The 18731-nt window shown below is 35.4% G+C and overlaps 1 protein-coding gene across 2 annotated transcripts in view; it reads right to left on the bottom strand.

Annotated features, from left to right (window-relative positions):
• The window catches only part of NKAIN2 (sodium/potassium transporting ATPase interacting 2), a 456467-nt gene that overhangs the window by 204982 nt on the left and 232754 nt on the right, over positions 1 to 18731 (bottom strand). Inside the window, exon 1 of one of the 2 annotated variants that reach the window (XM_026845889.1) lies at positions 1095 to 1192. The exons of the other annotated variant lie outside the window; for it this stretch is intronic. The gene's annotated coding sequence lies outside the window, so the exon portion shown is untranslated. Of the gene's footprint in view, positions 1 to 1094; positions 1193 to 18731 lie in introns of those variants that run through there. 2 annotated transcript variants of the gene reach the window in all.

Below are 18731 nucleotides of genomic sequence, written 5' to 3'. Positions count from 1 at the left end.
CAAGAAGGTTCAGAGTAAACAATGGGCGTAGCTACATTAGCTAGCAATGTGGTGCATCGACCCAGTGGCTGTGGTGTGACTTATTCTTGGCTTGCTATCTGTTCTTCAAGTTTACATAAATTCTAGTGACTTTGTGTGCCCCAAAACGAGTATTCTGGCCACAACAACAAACACTCATTAGTAAGATTTTAAGCAGACCAAAAAAAAAGTAAAAGAAGCTATTAGCAGTAAAAGATATCCTTCAGAAATTGTAATTTGTGTCCACACTAGAAGAACAGAAAGAATATAACACCCGGGAATTTAAATGCAAAAGCATGACAACACAGGCCAAAAAGAGAGTGTGAGGAAGTACTTCATTAGTGCATTAAACTCAGAAAAGAATCTTTTTTTCCTAGACTTATTAGAAGAGTTCAATCATCCAAAAAAACTTCAGTGCCTATAGATGATCAGTGTGTACTATGAGCGCTCAGAGAAGACAAGATCACAGCAGAAAAATGAGACTAATTCTTTCTTTCTAATGGTGCTCACTACAAGGATTTTTTTTTTCCCTTTTTCTTTTTGTCCTTTTGGGCATGATTTTAAAATGTCATAGACTGGAAAACCAGTAAATTGGTTCTAGAATAAAGTGATAAAGTAAATTAATACATGATAAACTGAATAGAAGCAAATCACCTGAACTGAAATACATTCACTGAAGAATGAATACACGCAGTACGTGCAAATGTCTGACACTTCAAAACTTTTCCTAATTTCAACAATAAAATAATTTTCAGGATAGTCATAGCTGGAACAGAGATGTGAGAGTTGCAAGATATTGCAATGCTGAATAACTGAGCGATAAAATAACAGATGAAATTCAGTGTCGATAAAACCTGAAGCTAGCTTCTAATCTGGGCATTTCTAGTTCTTCTAGTCTAGAAAGACCACTTGGGGGACAGTTTTGAAAATCTCAGCTTAATACTCAGGGGTACTTAAAAGACAAATAAAATGTTAGAAAGTATTAGAAGGAAATAGAGAACAACCCAAAATGTCACTATGCCACTTTAAAGCCATGGTGTAGCCTTACTATGGATAACATGCATAGTTGTACTTACCTGATCTTCAAATACATGAAGCTGAAAGAACTTGAAAAGATGTAGAAAATGAGATAAGGCTGATCAAACAAGTGGAATGGCTTCCATAAGAGAAGAAGCTATAACTGTGGAGGGGAGAAGTTGACAGCCTGTGACTCTACAGCCTGGAGAAGACAGAGTTACAAACATATGTAATGACAGATATGATGAAAGAGTGAATAGGAAATTATTTTTTTCATTATTTCTCCTACTAGGGATGCTAAATAAAACTGAGAACTAAAAAATGGAAGGACTTCCTTTATGCTTCACCCATTTCAATACTGGAATTCATTGTTATCAAGTTCTTTGAATAACAGAATTTTAAATGTTGAAAAAATTAAGAAAGTTACCAGAGGAATTTATGGAAGAAAGGTTCATTATAGGCTGCTGAACAAAATAAACTGAATGCCTATTCTTGTTAAGAAAGTCCTTAAAATATTGATTAACTGAAGCTGGGAGGATACACATGGAGAAATAATTCTACTTGTTCTGCTTTAATATTAATTGTCTAACCAGACAAACTGTACATCTGCTGATATCTTTGTTTATTCTTATATCTTATATGAGGAAAATAAACATAAAGAAGTAAAAATTAATATCACTAAATTTATTATAGGTGCTAAGAAGCTCAAATTTGGAAGATATCAAATGCTCTCATCTCTCAGTTGTCTCCCACTTAAGCTATTGCAAGGTATCACATGCACTGGTATGAGTGGTTGGGGTGGGCTTGCTAATAAGAAGCATTTCTCTCAAAGACCGGTAGTAACTGCTTCAGATCCTATCAAATATTCATGTTTCTGTGAAAGAAAATTCCATTTTTTCCCAGTACCTGTACTGTGACTGACTCACTGTTCTTCTTGTTTGCTTAGCACGCACAGAGAAATTTTCTCCTAAGCTTATATAGCAGCACAGATCCTAATGAATTTTAATTATAATTATTAAGTTGCACATTTGTAATACTCCCATCCCATGACCTGGGATCTTTATAGGACTTAAACATGAAGAAAATGACAAGGGCACTTTTTTCTACGATAGGGAATACTGTACTGTGTGATCCCTTGCAACAAGTGAACTCACTCCCTGGTAGTATGAAAGAAGAAGAAAAAAGAAATTGTGAGGAATTTAACATAGAAAACTTGAACACGGTTCACAGTTTGTCATGTTCTAAAAGTAGTCACAATTACACTTATCCAGCAAGGATCGGTTCCAGAAACACAAGCCCAGCACTACGAATAGCATGTGACTTCTAACCCCACTGCCCATAGGACAGGTAGCTAAACATAGGAAGATGGCTATACAGAGACTGAAAAGCTGCCTTGCAGGAAATGGGATGTAAAACAGTTAGGGTTATGTACCATCACCTTGAATTTCACCTTAAGGTTAATTGGTAGTTGCTGGAAAATACACAGCACCACCGAAATATATGTTTGACATTCTAGCTGTCTGAGCAGGCTACCAATCTCGCTTATGTTTTCTGTTGCTACCGTGTGAATAACTCATTGTGGTAATGAGTTTCTTAAATTGACAAAGGGAGGTCAGCTCATGCAGAAGGAATGAAGAGAACCTAAGTGCCTGATCAGGCTTTCTTTTTGGACATTTTTCATCTTGAAGATCTTGCAAAAACCTGCAAAATTTTGTGACTAGGGAAATTACTTTGAAGGGATATTCTTTCATCAGTATTTTGTTTTTAACTAACAGTTTGCATTTAATTACATTCAGGTGCACCAGATACAAACTAGGAATATGCAACAACCAGTTTGCTTTGGCTTTATGCCTGATATATGAGTTTACATTAGTAGGATTGACATTTTTCTGCTCTGCTATACTTAAAAAGCTTTGTCTAAGGATCGATAAAGTCAATTCAAATGATACAATTTTAAACAGTGAACCAGAAAAATTTCTCAATAACCTATAAATTACTAGAGAGCACTTTCTTAACCATAACTTAATAAATTCTAAATAATTATATGTAATTAAACTTATATCAGAGAATGCTGAGTTACTCACAATTTTACTCCACAAAGAGTGCGAACTTACTGAAATCATACGGTACCGTTAGCTGATGTAATTTGAAACAAAAAAATCTTTCCATTCAAAGCCCTGAACAATTACTGACTTTTATAAATTCACATTGCAATCTCAAAACACAGTCTTCGTATTCTAACAGTTCAACAAATGCCTCCTGAAAATTTCAGGCCTCTTCTGCAGTGATGCCAAAAAAGTACTGAGAGAGGATAAAGCATAAAGAAAAAGCTCAGGTTTTGACTGCTAAAAGGAGGTTATCTTTTAAAATCACCAGGGATTTCTCCACTGATTTTTGAAAGCTTTTCAGTGGGAGCAAGGCAGTAACACAGCAGATTATTTAGGTTTTGTTGATTTTTTAAGGCTGAGGATGCTTTGTCAAACATTACTATTATAAGTCATATCTCAAAGCAGTTTCACAGAACTTAGAAATTTTTTTTTGGTTCACTTTCACCTTTTTTTTTGAGGGATAAGGAACAAAATCTATATTCTGTTTAATAACTGACTGAGAGAAAAAAGGATTCAGAAGTAATTTAACGGAATTAAAATAATGTCAACTTAATATGAGAACTGTTGGAAGAAATCATTATTTTACCCTTAAACTTCACTGAATGCTCTTTATCTGATTTCTGCTACTATGCATACATGAGTGACAGAGCAGAGGTTTGCTCTGGTTTGTTCCTAACAGTATAGCCAAATCATTCTTTGTGGTATGCTGTAAAACTACAGGACTTATTTCACGTTAAGGCAGTGGAAAGATTTATTATAGCATTTTGCTGAATCTCACCTAAGCCAATGTCAAACTCCTGACAAGCCTCCAGTATTAGATAACTGTTTTCAGCTGTCTGGCATTTTCCACACACCTCATGTTTACAGGTCCTGACCTGTCATGAATAATATATTTAATAATGGTATTAAATGAAGATTTTTTATGGCAAGAAGACTATCTTCATCGAAATGAAGGCAGACTAGGTCAAACTTAACTTCTGAAATAACTTCCCTTAACTATCCAAAATAGAGCAGTTCCTCTACAAGTTGTTGGGAAGGCCTACTCATAGTACTGAGAGGCTGTATGCACAGGAGGTGTGACTGAAATGTGGGAGACCCATCTTAGGTACTCAATCCTGAGTCAGGAAAAAAGCTCCATGTAAATGCCTCTTCCCTGGCAGTCATCTTGGGGGTGATGCCTCTGACTTTGATCAGTTAATCTGTACTCAAGCTGTGAAATGCTATAAAGATGAAGGTTTAATAAATATTGCTGTTTTCTCACAAAAAAAAAAGCAAATCCCCATAAGTTTCAACTACTGGACAAATTCTGAGAACTTTTCTGTTGAAAAAAAAGTCGAAGTGTTTTCTATCAGAACTGGCATGAAATACCGATATAAATTTGGATCAGGAGAGAGCGGAGCATGTGGAAACCTATGTTATCTGTAAAGTTCAGATTCATCTTCAAATGAGGCTAAATGTTATGCATTGTTTTATGTAAACTGGATGAAGTCAAGCTGTAAACTACATCAATAAGGTAGTGCTATATTTTGAAAGCTTAGCCTTGTTGTAGATCTTACATCATCTGGTTACTAACATGTCCTAAATACCAAGGTATTTATGGCAAGAAACATACACAATATAAATTTCTTTCCATGAGCCATCTAACATAACTTAGTTGAAGTAAAAAAAAGAAATCAGTTCCTTACTTCAGAGTCCTACTGAGTTAGAAATGACAAACAACTTTTTATTGTGCTCATCTCCACCATGGCTTCAGTGAAGGTTTCAATTCACCTGAATAGTAACAGTCTTTAATCAATGCAGTGAAGACAGTGGATTCAATGCTGCCATCTGTGGATTCATATCATCACTCCACTAGCTGTTTTTCTTTTCTGACAGGCTTCAGTCACTTCATTTTCTCACATTTCTGGCTCAACAGTTCAGAATGAAGCTGGGCTGATGCTGCTGTAGGAGTTGTTCAAGGTTTTCTCTATAAATTTCTTTTGCTTATACTCTACAGGCTTCATATTTATAAGCATCAACAGTTATTTTTCTCCCTGCTTTTCTTAAGTCATAGTATTAATACACAGGATTTTGCTTCTGAGGCTTCAAGGCAAGCATATTAAAGTGACTGCTACACAGTAAATATAACATCAATTGACACTGGATTTTCAGGTGTTTACAATTTAAACTAGCAGGAAGGTCCCTCTCAGAAAACTGAAAATTCTATATTGTAATTCAAATTCCTACTGTTCCCCTTTAATAGGTCATTTTTCAATATCATATCAAAGTCCCAAAGGCCATTTTTTATTTACCATAGCAAGAACATACAGAGATATCTCAATCAGTCCTCATTCTTTTAGGAATACCCTGCGTATCTCAATCAAATGATAAAACCAGAATGCTCTACTTGTCAGAAATCAGCATTTGGCTTAGTTATGGAAATGAAACATATTTAATTAGGGTGCTATAATGATTGCTACTATTAATAGGTTTTGTTGTCTTGTAATTTTTTATTACAGGTTAAGTAATTATTTCAACAGAAAGAGCTATCCAAAATGAAGCATGATGTGACAGATCTCTCATTGAGGAGTAAACGTCATGTTTGGAAAAGATGCATTTTGTTCTAGTGCTATGCAAGTTATCTCCAGCTAAAATCTCATAACATCCTTAGTTATATTTAACACTAAGCACTTCTAGTTCTGTGTTCAGGGATTAATATACATTTAGTATGTGGATTTAGAAAGAAAATGAGATTAAATTATACAGATGCATCTATACATACTGGTGATATTTGGATGACAAACAGCAGAGATACGTGATAAATTCCATCTGCCTTTGAGTTTATGTACTGATTTTTTATTTTTTTTTTATAGCACCCACCACACTGTGTGAATTATACATGCAGCTCTGAACACTCCACCTGCACTCTGCCCACTACTCTGTTTCTTCCAAGATTACTTGTAACATCTCACACCTCTATACAGTGTGAAATGTTTGCCATTTTTATTTCTAAAAGCTATCTTCTAAGTAGGTGTTTCTTTCTTCATGGAAAAGTTACAGTAATTTAACAGGAAACACAGACTGAATAGAAAGCAAGAACAGGATGGAGTTTTAGCTTTGATACCTTGTGACACTATATCTAGGAAGAGAAGCTACAGAAATTCCTGTAAGGAGAGTGAACTTGCTTCCAGTGGGCAACCATCATTTCAGTTGAGGGGCCTAAGGATACTGTAATTTTGTTTTTCTTAAATATCTGCCTTTGCAATGACATCTGAATTGCTTAATAGGTAGTGGGCACAGTTTGGCATGTGCTGTCCAATAATTCCTAGTAAATAACATGCTAGCTTCAAGGACTTCCATGGAAACTATACCTACATTAAATATAGCTTTCCCAATGTTATAATTTGCATTACTCCCATTCATGCAAAAAAAGGTTATTGCTAATACAAAGACATACTACAATTTTTAAAAGTACCATGACCTGAAGAGTTCACATGCTGCTTCATGCCTGTATGTTGCAGGAGCTCTTAGATGTTTAGATCAACCATCCTCGTATGTTCCATATACTGACACCTGCAGAGCAATGTTCTACCATCTGCTTGGTGTGCAGTTACATACACATTGCATGCTCAAATTTAGCACTGAGAAAACACAGCTTTCACTTTGTAGATGGTACTCCCCAGTTTGAAACCCAGATCACTTCATTACATTACATATCCTCACTAGGTTAGGGGATAGTTTGATATTATGATCTGTTTTACTTAGGCACAGGAAGACTTGGAGGTTTTACCCAAATTTTAATAAAATACCTGGAGTCAACATGAAACTGAAGTGCGTTGCTTAACTTTCAGGACCAAAGATTGATCCATGCTGTCCTCTTAGCCTTGGAAAATAAATTATATTGTCATTAAATTCAATGGCCAAGTTATTGCTGAATATAATGCTTTAACTTATGCCATTCCTATGCACCATTCATAGAAGTTTATCTGTATAGTGTGAACACTTGTTTCAGTGCCTTATTTAAGTCCATTTACTTTGTTTAGTAATAAACTTGTTTTTAATACTAATTAAGCTCATTCTTATGCTGAGATGAGAACTAGAGTTTTGTTTTAGGGATCCATACTAGACTTTCCAGTACAGTCTAAATGTCTCCATTCCAGAGAATGGCATTTGGCAGCTAGTGACTTATTCATATGTGATGCTACAGGGAAAGAATTGATGCCATAAGGATGCAGGGGATCATTGCATCTACCTCCTGTCAACATCTTTCCCAAATGGCAAGGACACTTTGCTTTTATAGTTCCTGGCTGGAAAGATGAGGCTTTTGGCAGAAATGCAGCCATTATAAAAGGGAAGTAGTTCAGACAGGGCAGGGAAGCATAAAAGAAGATGCTCTCTCTTTACTGGGAAGAGATTTAATTCCCTATTAATACTGTAGTTATTAGCAATGGCAATTTGGGTCTCACGGTGGCATCTGTAGCCAAATGTCAGTGCTTAAACCATGTGTACTCTGAAGTTCTTCTAACAGTCTGTCATTAAATATAATGTCACACGTGTTAAGTCATGCCAATATGACAAGAAGACTGTGCTACTGCAAAGCTTTCTACCTTAAAAAGCCTTGAAGAGTTGGTGGCTGAATATGCAGTATTGTTTTGAGCTTTCAGCTCCCAGAGAGTGAAAACAAACCCTCTCCATCTATACCACACTGAACTGTAAGAGCATCCAGTGTCTTTTTTTATGACATAGGCCAATTTTGGGAGCTTCAGAGGAGAACATGTGCATGCACATATTCAGTCATTCTTCACTGGTGCATTCTTCCAGCTTTCAGCAGTTAGCAGCTTACAGACTGATCTTCTCTCATGCACCAGCCTCTGACACACTACTGTGAAATGGAAACTGTAGAAGAATGCACAGCATTTGTATGCTCCAGGTCAGACAATGGCTCTCCCATGGGGTGCAGGCAACAAGAAAATTGTCAGCGACTTGACAGTCTGTCATCCTTTGTATTCCATAATTCAGTGTGCTAGATGCTCTTATTTAGACACTGATCCCTCATCCTACCTATAACCCACTCCTTCCCCACGTAAATGCAATCCTATATTGGAATACTAGGAGTCCCACTGAAATTACGAGGGTTTTATTTTCTTCATGTCAGGAATTTATGGCACAGAGGCTTGAGATGTGATTTTATAAAAATCCTCCAAATACCATAGAATTACACTACTATGAAAGCTGGTATGAGGGAAGAAAAGAGTTTATTTTTATTTGTATATTTTAAAATGGTCTCTTCTAGAAAATTACTAGAATTTATTATGAACTGCTTTACTTGGATTAAATCTTATCTCTTATTCTGACTTTACCTTTTAATTTATCATCTTAAAGTGTGCATACTTTCCAATTAAAATACTATTTAATCAATAATTTAAATTTATTTCCTATGGATAACAACACTGCAGTTAACATTGAGATGAAACAGCTGAAGGAACTTTAAAACTATTTTCAGCAGTAAAATGGTGCCTGCAAACATTCCTCAACATGAAAAAGCTACTTGGTCAATTTTGACAGCCAAACATCTGTTGTAGAAAGATATATAAAGTCTTTTAATGAGAGAAAAATATACCTGTTAGTTACAATTATCTAATTATTTTGCATCAGAATTGTCACAGATGTAAATGTGGCAAGTTTTTGCTTCTGAAAGTGAATGAGAAAATACAGACTGGCAACCAAAGGAGGTCTGTTTTCTACTTAGACTACTTGAGAAAATGTCTATCTGTGTTCACATTTTAATCTATCAACCAGCACATTTACTTATATATTCATATATAGTATTTAAAATGAAAAAATAACATGGCAAGGCATCTAATTTTATAAAGGCATAATTTAAATGTTATGGATTCTTGAATTAATATTTTTAAACTTTAGTGGTTGTGGCTATGACAAATTTTTAAAACAGCGAATGCATAAAGAAGCAAACTCAAATATGTTGCCTGCTAGAGAAAAGCAATATTAGTTTGGAGGCAAATTATCACAAAATGCTTTTCTTAATTTGGGGTACCTCAAACATTAATTTTCATAGAAAACAATTTTTTTATGTTATTTTAACATTATTTAATAGACAGAATAGAGCCTCAGAATAATTTTCAGCTGCCAAAATTCAACAATTCACCTAGAAATTTTATTTCTTTAGGATAAAATGCCATCGAAGAATCGTGTATATTTTTTATCATTTAGAGTATTTTCATTGATTTCTTCCTTCTTTACCCAAGGAGTAGTCTTGGAAAAAAACTTGAGCTAAATTTGTCTCAGCTAATTGGAACTTCATCTGAAAGCTGATACAACAGAAAATCAGTTCTTTTAGTTCGTTAATCCATGTGGTGTGGTTCAAATAAAACCTACAAAACAGATGTTTATATATGATAACATACATGTTAGAAATCACACTGAGGTCGTTTGGGGTTTTAAAGATTTCATGATAAGTATATAGGAAAGCACTACTGATTTAATTACTTCTTTGTTACTTGCTGTGGCAAATATTCCCTGTTCTGTAGCCTGTTACAAAAGTGTCAGTCTAATTCATATTACTATGGTACCTGCGTTGGCAAGTGAGGATAGCAGACATCTACTGGGAAAGTTAAACTATGCATAATGAGAAACATAGGTCTAAAAAGATGGAAAACAATGTTTTGTTAAAAATAATATCTAAAGAACATCAAAGAAATGCATTACTAATAGTTGTTTTATAGTACACATTTACCTATTAAGAAAATAGAACTTATACATAGCATTCATCACTGCTATAAGAAAGATCAATACACTACAATTAATGGAATTATTTTTTCTATAAGAAAAACAGAAGATAAATATTTCTGTCTAGGTATCTATAAAAAAAATTGTATATTATCTGAACTGAATAATACTGAAGCCTGGATGAGTTTTATTTGTCCATCTGAAGCAGCCCAGGCAAAAAATGCCAGATACTTATATTCTCTCATGCTCAAATTGAATCCTAGAGTTGAATCAAATATATACCTATTGCATAGTTCACTTTTGGAGCCTAGACTGTTGTCTTGGAGACCTAAACAGCATTCATTTTTCTTTTCACCACACTAGAAATTAGTCAGAGCCAGTATGTTTGACATGCTGAAAGATCACTGATAAGTCCCTTGTGACTCTTTTAGGGAAGATGCTATGTAAGTATATTGTATTGTTTCAGCACTGAGGAGACTTTAAATTCTCCATTGCTCATAGGTCAAAACAAGCACATTTCAAGACATTGATCTTATATCTCAAGTGAAAGAGTAAAATACTGATTCTTCATTATATAAATTTCTTCAGATACTGTACTACTTTGCATTCATATGCTTTGAGGCAGTTTATTCCCTTCTCATTCCACCAGTTTACAAAACAATACATTCTGGTGTATAATATATTCTTCTTATCAAAGTATGAGGTTACGTTGCCCACATTTGCAGTTATTTTTGCTTAAGGATCGGGTGTGTGTTTCTGATACTGAACAAGTGTGCTTACAGAGGTTGAAAGAGGTGATGTTGGTGCAATGGAAATGGATTGTTAGGGAGAACAGCAACTGGAAGTGAATACTGTGTTTAAACCCCAAGAAGAAATTGTAACTTCTCAATGTTTCCTTTAAGAACAAAAAGCCCCACAAACACAAAAACTTCAATTCCATTCTGGTCATTCACTGTATTTGAAAGAAAACTAAAAAATCGTGTAATCTGAACACAAAACTTATCCTGAGATGCTTAAGCATTCACTATCAAGAAACGGTGGCAGATTTTATTGTTCTGCATACCATGTTATCACTATCCATAGCTACCTTTAATACCAATTTCATTAAGTCCTGTATACCATGCAGTCACTTCACATTAATTTTTGCAAAGAGAGTAATTACTATATTTCAAGTACTACAAAGGTAATTATTTTTCTATATCGTGTCACATTATCAGGAATATGATTGATCCTTTAGATTAGTCCAGTCTGAACATATCATAGGCTAGGCGAGGAGTTAATTTTTTTTTTTTTAATTTATGAAATAGACCCATGCTTTCATGCTTTACCCTAACACTGATCTAGAATGATGACATTCAGCAGATTCTTGAAACACAGAAATTACATAAATAAAAGGAATAAAAACTAGATTTGTTAATTTTCCCACTTTCCCTTGTTCCCATGAAGCAACTGCACAAATGATAGGCAGATGTGTTCCAGACATTTTTCTTTACCTGTGAACATTTTACATTTCTCAGTTCTGGGTCACAGATTGCTAAAAAAAACAACCCAACCCAAAACCCAAACCCCCCCAAAACACCCAACCCAAAAGTTGTGCTATAGTAAATAGCTGATGAAAGTTAAATGCAGCTGATAAGGAAGGATGTCCTCTGAGACAAACAGGTGCACTGAAGTCAGTTGAGCTATTTGTGCATGTGCTGCAGTTCTGTAACACTTTCAGCAGTGGCAGAACAGGATCTCAAACGTTCAAGAACAGAGGAAAATCTCGAATGGGGTTACAGCTTTTCCAGAAATACAGACTGAATGGTGGACAGATTAGCTTGCAAAATTCAAGATGGTGTTAGCTTTTGTTTATTCTCTCTAAACACACAAAGTTTTGTCATTATATTATTCAACAGCACTTGCCAATATAATCTTATTAAATAATGTAATTATTGTAAAGCATTTTTTTTTTTATTTCTGCATATCTAATGTCATACACTTTGAGACATCTTCTTACTGAAGTGTCCTGTCTGCTAACTGAATTGACTAGAATGCCTAACTTTGGGAAGAATTAAATGTGTGATAGCTACTGATGCAGAATTCATTATTCTGATTTTTTAAAATGAGGTTCTCATACTGTTTATCACTGAGCTTGGAAATGACCTGAGGAAAATCATCTTTGGCGATGGAAGGAATAAAGTGATTGTCCATGCTGTCTCAGTCCTGATATTCTGCTGAACACAGATCAAGAATTGCCAATTAAGCCTAATTGTGATAAGTTATGTTCTCTTTATTAAAGATAATGGGAGACTACTGTCTAACAGGTAATAACCCTAAAACAGTCTTCTAATTGTGGTTAAAACCTCAGGTTAGATTTAAATGACCGTACATGTGACATGCCAGTGCTCCATCTACTATACCATTATTACAGTATTCACATATACATACACAATTAATTTTGGCACAGTGTAAAACATTTTTTGTACAAGTATGGCTAACTAGATTTTCTACTGCATTGTTAGTTTTCATCGGATTATAACTGTTCTGAATGTGTTAAGAAAGACAAATGCAGGGAATGCTTTTGCATTTTTATTATGTCCTCCTTTTCTTGCCTTCAACGAGTCCCAGTAGCAGAAACTATTCTGAAATCTTCAAGAATTTTGAAATTGCCCAAACATAAAGTGCATGGTTGTAACATTGATATTTGCACACTTCCATATGAGAGAATAACCCAGCCAAGAGAGAGTAATTGCTCCTGATGGAATGATCAAAGCACAGACAGGGTAAAAAAAGTCCCCCAAACCTTTCTAAGTGGAAAACTAATTTCCATTAGGAAACATATTTATTAAATTTATCCATAAATATATTCCTTGGAAATCTCTCAGAATTTTCAGCCAAACCCAGTGTTTCTGAAGATCATACTTCCAATCTTCACTGGGAAGACAAAAGACTCCTTTGTGACTTTTAGTAAACATATTATGTAAAAATTTTCAACAGAGATAAAAATGATAACACAACAACTAACTGTACTCAATAGCTCTAAAAACATGTCACCAGCACTGAAATGTGTAAGAGCCAGACTTTAGAGACCCTTTCTTCAAAATTTTCATCCAGAGTGTTAAATGACCTTCCCAACAGCAGCGAAGCGGTAAAAAGAATAGATCTTTATTTCCCAACATCTTTAGGTTGCATATGCATTAATGAAAAGGATATGTCAGCATAAAGGAAGATACACATTATAATCTGTGGAAAGCTCTAAACATAAGAGTTCTACTTTTCAACATAACTGGATCTTATTCCAATTAATATACATATGTAGAGGAAATTTGCAAAATCAGAAAAAAAAAACTACTACACAGAGAAACTGAGGTTACATTGAGAGACCATGATTTTAATTGGCTTTTTCATTTCCAGTTTTGCTGACATGTATTTTAGCTGTCTCTTATATTGCTTCACAGCTGGGCTACATCTATTTTTCATGCATCACTATGAACTCCTACACTGTGCTCCTGAGAGGCAGATTTCTAACCCTTATGCACTTTGAAACATATAAGCCTTAAATTATCGAACACCATAAGGTCATATAAGAAGTACAGTGATTTTGATAAAAAGTTCAGGTAGATTAAATTAAAAACACTTTTGCTGTGTATACCTTTACATTGTGCAAAAGGCTCAATGAAATTCTGGGAAATAGCAAATCACCAAATAAATAGAATAAATATTTTATTTGCTCTAAGAATCTGTCTTATAAAAATAACTTTTAACATTTTTAACAATTATGTCTTCATCCTGCTATGCTTTCCCCATCCCCTTTTTATTTTTTGACAACCCCCTAATGCTTTCTCCAAAGCATTTTGCATCACAAAACCCATGTTCTATCAGTAATAATATCTCTCTCAGTTGATTTCACCATCTAGATGGATATTTTCTGATAGTATATTTTATCTTAAATATACATCAGAATATTCAGCATTTGAACTATTGGACTCAGTGATGTGAAACGAACTGATATTTCTATGCAGCCTTTGGACTGAATACTCCCTTGACATTTGTGTGAAAGTCCTACAAGTCTACGTGTGCATTGAGCACAGAATATGATAGGGATTTGAGATGAGTTTATCAAAGATCCATATATTTGTGCTGACAGTTGTTTTTTGGTTTATTCCAAATTCAAAAGATACTTTCAGTTAACTAAAATTCAGCCTCAGGTTTCAGCTCTTAAAAGTGTGGAACAGTACATAATAAGATTTTTATTTTCCTCTTCTGTTATGGATAGCATCATTTAATGATTTTGATCCCTTTTTGTGTGACCTAATTTTAAGAGAAATTCCACTGTCTTAAGCTCAGGGCATGTTTTTGAGTTTTCAATTTGAAACCAAATTTAAAGAACAGGAACTTACTACAGGTGGTTTAGAATGAGTCAAGTATAAGCAGACACTATTGCAGTTTCTTTAAATCTATTTTCTATTAATGTTTATAATTTCTGAGTTATAGATCAATGACTGAGAATATTTATAATCTGCTCAAATTTCAGATAAAAGGATTCACGTGTTACTTTTTTCCTTTCACTCTCCTTTTTTTTTTTTTTTTTTTTTTGCTTCTTAGTTACCCATGATGCATTAACAATTACCTAAAGTCTGCGTCACAGTGACAGATGAGCTTACGCATTTGTGGAGACTCATCTTCCCCACAGCAGTCCCAAGAAATTACAATGGAGGGAGAGACTCCTCATCAATCAGCAAGGAAAGGAATTCACCTGATAGAAAGGAATGAAGATGAGAGAGCCAGAGTCTTTTCTGCAGGGCCCAGTGAAAGAACAAGAGGCAATGGACATGGATTAAAATGCATGAAATTGCATCTGAAGACAAGAAATCCCTTTTTACTGTGGGGAGGGAGGTCAAACACTGATGTAGGTTGTCCAGAGAGGCTTAAGAATATGCACTCTTTGAGATACTAAAAACTCAACCAGATGTGGTCCTGGACATCCTGCAATAGCTGACCCAGCTTGAGCAGGTGGCATGGACTAGATGATTTCCACAGGTCCCTTCCAACCACACCCATTCTGTGATTCTATGGGTTGAGTCCCCCAACTTTAAAACCCAAGATGATCCAGATTCTGATTTAAAAGGCACTGAAGTAAACCCTGGAAATCTGCTGCCTTTCCCTGAAGTCAGACCAAAATAGGGTAACAGATTTCTTAGAGCACAATTCAGAGCCCCATACGAGCCGAGCTTCAGCATTCATGGAGGCCTTAATTTCCAATGAGAAAAACAAAACCATTTTCTCCCTTAAAGAACCTAACAAAATTATTCCATACTGCCGGGAAGACAGTAAAATAAATTAAGGAAAGAAAAAAAGGACAAGTTTTATTTGAGCTTCTTTTTGATTCCTATGTGGAAAAAAATAACTCCTGGGGCTCCTCTAAGCAGACATGCCCATTTCATACGACTTTAGACATAGTGTGATAGTACTGGGATGAAAATTCATATAATTTCACTCAATCAGCTGCTATGTAAATCAGAGAATAGTATGCTGAGCAACTAGGCCACCTACTTTGATAGCTTAAATGACACTAAGAGGAAAACCCCCAAATTCTCAAGCTTTAACAGAGTCCAATAACATGCACATCATTTTTGGTTTGTTTTTTTTTTTTTTTTTGTCTTATATAAGGGACAGGGCAAGATATAGGTCATAAAAAAAGAAATAAAATATGACATTATTTTGAAGATTTAATACTGATTTTTTTCCACTGCCAATGTATTCAGAAAAATAAAATTCCAACTACCACAAGCCAAGCATATTGAACAAGCACAGTTTATCTTCCCCAAAAGCACTGCATTAATTGCCCTGTCAAGAATTATTAGTCAAGTTTATCCTTTAATGGAGAAAGTGTAATGAATTAAGAAAACTGAAATGTCTAGGATAATAATCATAAAGTTAAACAAAATGTATGAATAACTTACAGTAAGAGATATGTACAATTTTTTAAACTGTGATAATACAAGATAAAAAAGCAAAGCTAAAGAAGGAGAAAACAATAAAGGTAGTAAAGCATAGTAAAGCCAGTATGAAAATGCAAATAGAAAAGCAAAAGTCACATCATAAAGAAACTACATAGGCTTACCATAAAGACCTCAATCATCAGCCACAAAGACAGCTTGAAAACATCAGTGGAAACTGCACAGAATTAACGCAGTGGAAATGAGTGTTATTCTACCTTACTCTTTTCTTCAAAGTGTAGGATAGCAAAATCTAAACAGAATATGGAGGGATCATCAAAAGCTGAGTAAGGTAGAGCAATTTCACAAAATGCCATAACACAGCCAGAAAAGCACAGAGGCAATTAAAAACATACCAAGATTTTTGAAACATTTTCTATTGTGCAATGCTTATTTACTACAACACAGATGTTCCATGAGAATGTCAGTAGATTCAAGGAAACTTGCTTTAGACACAAATAAAACTATTTTTATTTTTACTTGTTCTGAAATGTAGTTAAGTTTTATATTATAAATCATTAACACAAAATTAAAAAGTTGGAAAAGGAAGCAAAATGTTCAGCTGAAAAAGAAAGATTTTTTAAATGTTCTTATTCTATTTTCAGTGACACAAACTATTAATAATATAGTATTTATGAAAGCACTGAAATTCCATGTTCTTCACAGCTATGGTAACACATATTATGCATAGCAAGCTTTACAAGAAAGAATAGTCAAAATTTCCAAAGAACCCATGACTCCATCGACAAAGATTAAAAGGGTTTTTTTTTTAGATAGTTAAGGCCTACAAGAAAGAACAGCTATAAGCGTTTCAGGTAAGATCTTCAATAGACTTGACAGTATATATCAATATGGTCAAGCGTGTTCAGAGGCACTATGCTATTGTTGAAATCAATTTGGTTAAGACAGCCTACAAATAATTCTCAAAAGAATAGTTTTATTAGGATTAAAGAATTATTTCTAGATGCAAGTGGGAAGGAAATAAATCATGCTAAACACCAATAAGTCAGTGAATTACTAGAAGACATAGTGACTATCATTCTGTGGAAAAAGGGAGACCTTAATCCCTCTTTACTTTTAAACACATATTTTAGAGAAAACTAAATAATGGAATTTGGTGTGCATCAATGCTTTCTTTATATATATATTTGATAAAGGAGTGTTGCATGTTAGCTATTTTTCCAGCCTGTTGGAATGGGATTGTTGCAAATTCTATGTGACAATCAAACCATTAGTCCTTGTTGCCAACAGAACTGACAGATTTCCATTCACAGAAGAAATCTGACATGAGTTTGGTCTCCTGTCAGATTTTTCTCAACATTTCGCAGAGAATGAGAGCTAGTTGCAAATTCACCAAATGAAGTGTTTGCCACTGGCAAACATCAATTTGAAAAAATCAAGATACTTCATACAAACCTGCCAATTTTCACTGAGACTTTTGAAGATAAGGAGACAAAGTTCCTCAGATCCCCTGATCTTCCTGTAGGCATCTGAGACTCTTGGCCCCATGTTCTCAATTACAGGCCCATACCTCCACTCTCCCAAGTATAAATAATCTTGAATTCTCTGGTGTATAACAGGTTGTGATTGAAGGATCAAGAGTATTACTACTTCTAAAGAGAATACTGCTACCAAATCACTTTCTAGTATGGTTGGAGGTTTAGGGCTGACTTTCCTAGAACAGAAAGAAAACCTGAAATCTCCCCCATGGCAGGTGACTGCCATATCACCTCTGTAACCCCAGTACTACTATGCAAAATGGAGTCAATGTTCCTGTGGGCTGGCTCTCTCCCTGACCCTGTGAGAACTGTCCAGGATGGCACATGCTTCACATGAGCAGATGACAGCAAGTCTGTAGTGACATGTGGCCTCCCCTTTAGCCCATCATCAATATTACATCAGTTACCATCTTCACTTCTCCCCTTGACGGTGTCTGAGTCATGCTCTGAGAAGCCTACTGCCGGGCACTGTATAGGACTGCCAGACATTCCACATTTTTTTTCTGAGCTGTCTATCAATGAGCATTGAATCAGACCAAATGTTTGCAAGAGCAGAAGATGTTGTGGACAAGAAAGCAGGAGACATGGTGGGCCAACTCCAGCAGCTACCTGGAAGGCATCAGCAGAGCTGACTGGCAGCAGAACTGTAGCAGTGAGTGAGCCCTGAGGCAGCCACAGGGTACAATTAATGAGCCACACTTGCTGGGACATAGATTGAAGTGGTTGGATTTGTACAGCAGGAAACTGAGGTTGAAGAGGAAAAGGCCTGGGTGGTTTAAGTATGCTGAATAGGGATGAGGACAGGGCTATACAAGTGAGGGAGTGATGGATGAACAAAGAGGGAAGGGCAGGGATGGATTAGGGCCTCCAGAAAACAGAGAGGCTGAGGACTGACATCTTTACGTGTAGGGGTGATTGACTGGGACTTGCAACCAGTTTGGGGCAACGAAGGCTGGATGTTGTGAGATACAAGGAGTTTGGAGACAGGAGGGAATGTGGCCTTGCTATTACATCCGCACCTCTGAAACTAGCTAAAAGAAACACACAGAGGGAATTGTCCCTTGTCTCCTGGGGATTATCAGCACCCTTTATTTTATCCCCAGAAATATGTTAGCCTAAGCAGTAAATGTAAATGAGGGATATGGACTCCGCTTTTGACCCTGACTCTTATTCATCAGATGTTGTAATGTGCAGGGCATTACAATGTTCAAATGAATTACCCCTCACAAACCGGTATTTCATAAAGCTTTGCACCATTCTAATTATTGCCAGAACTGTGTCTGAGAAGCGGTATGTAAATATAGATAGATTTCATATATAAATTCAATAGAGGCAGTCCTGTGTGATTTCATTATGGTTGCTTTACCTGGAGATGGGGAAAA

The sequence above is a fragment of the Athene cunicularia genome (genome assembly GCF_003259725.1).
Source record: "Athene cunicularia isolate RWA chromosome 3 unlocalized genomic scaffold, athCun1 chr3_part1, whole genome shotgun sequence".
Classification (NCBI taxonomy): Eukaryota; Metazoa; Chordata; class Aves; order Strigiformes; family Strigidae; genus Athene; species Athene cunicularia.
Note: the sequence above shows the minus strand (reverse complement) of the source record. Positions and strands in the feature narration are given on the sequence as shown.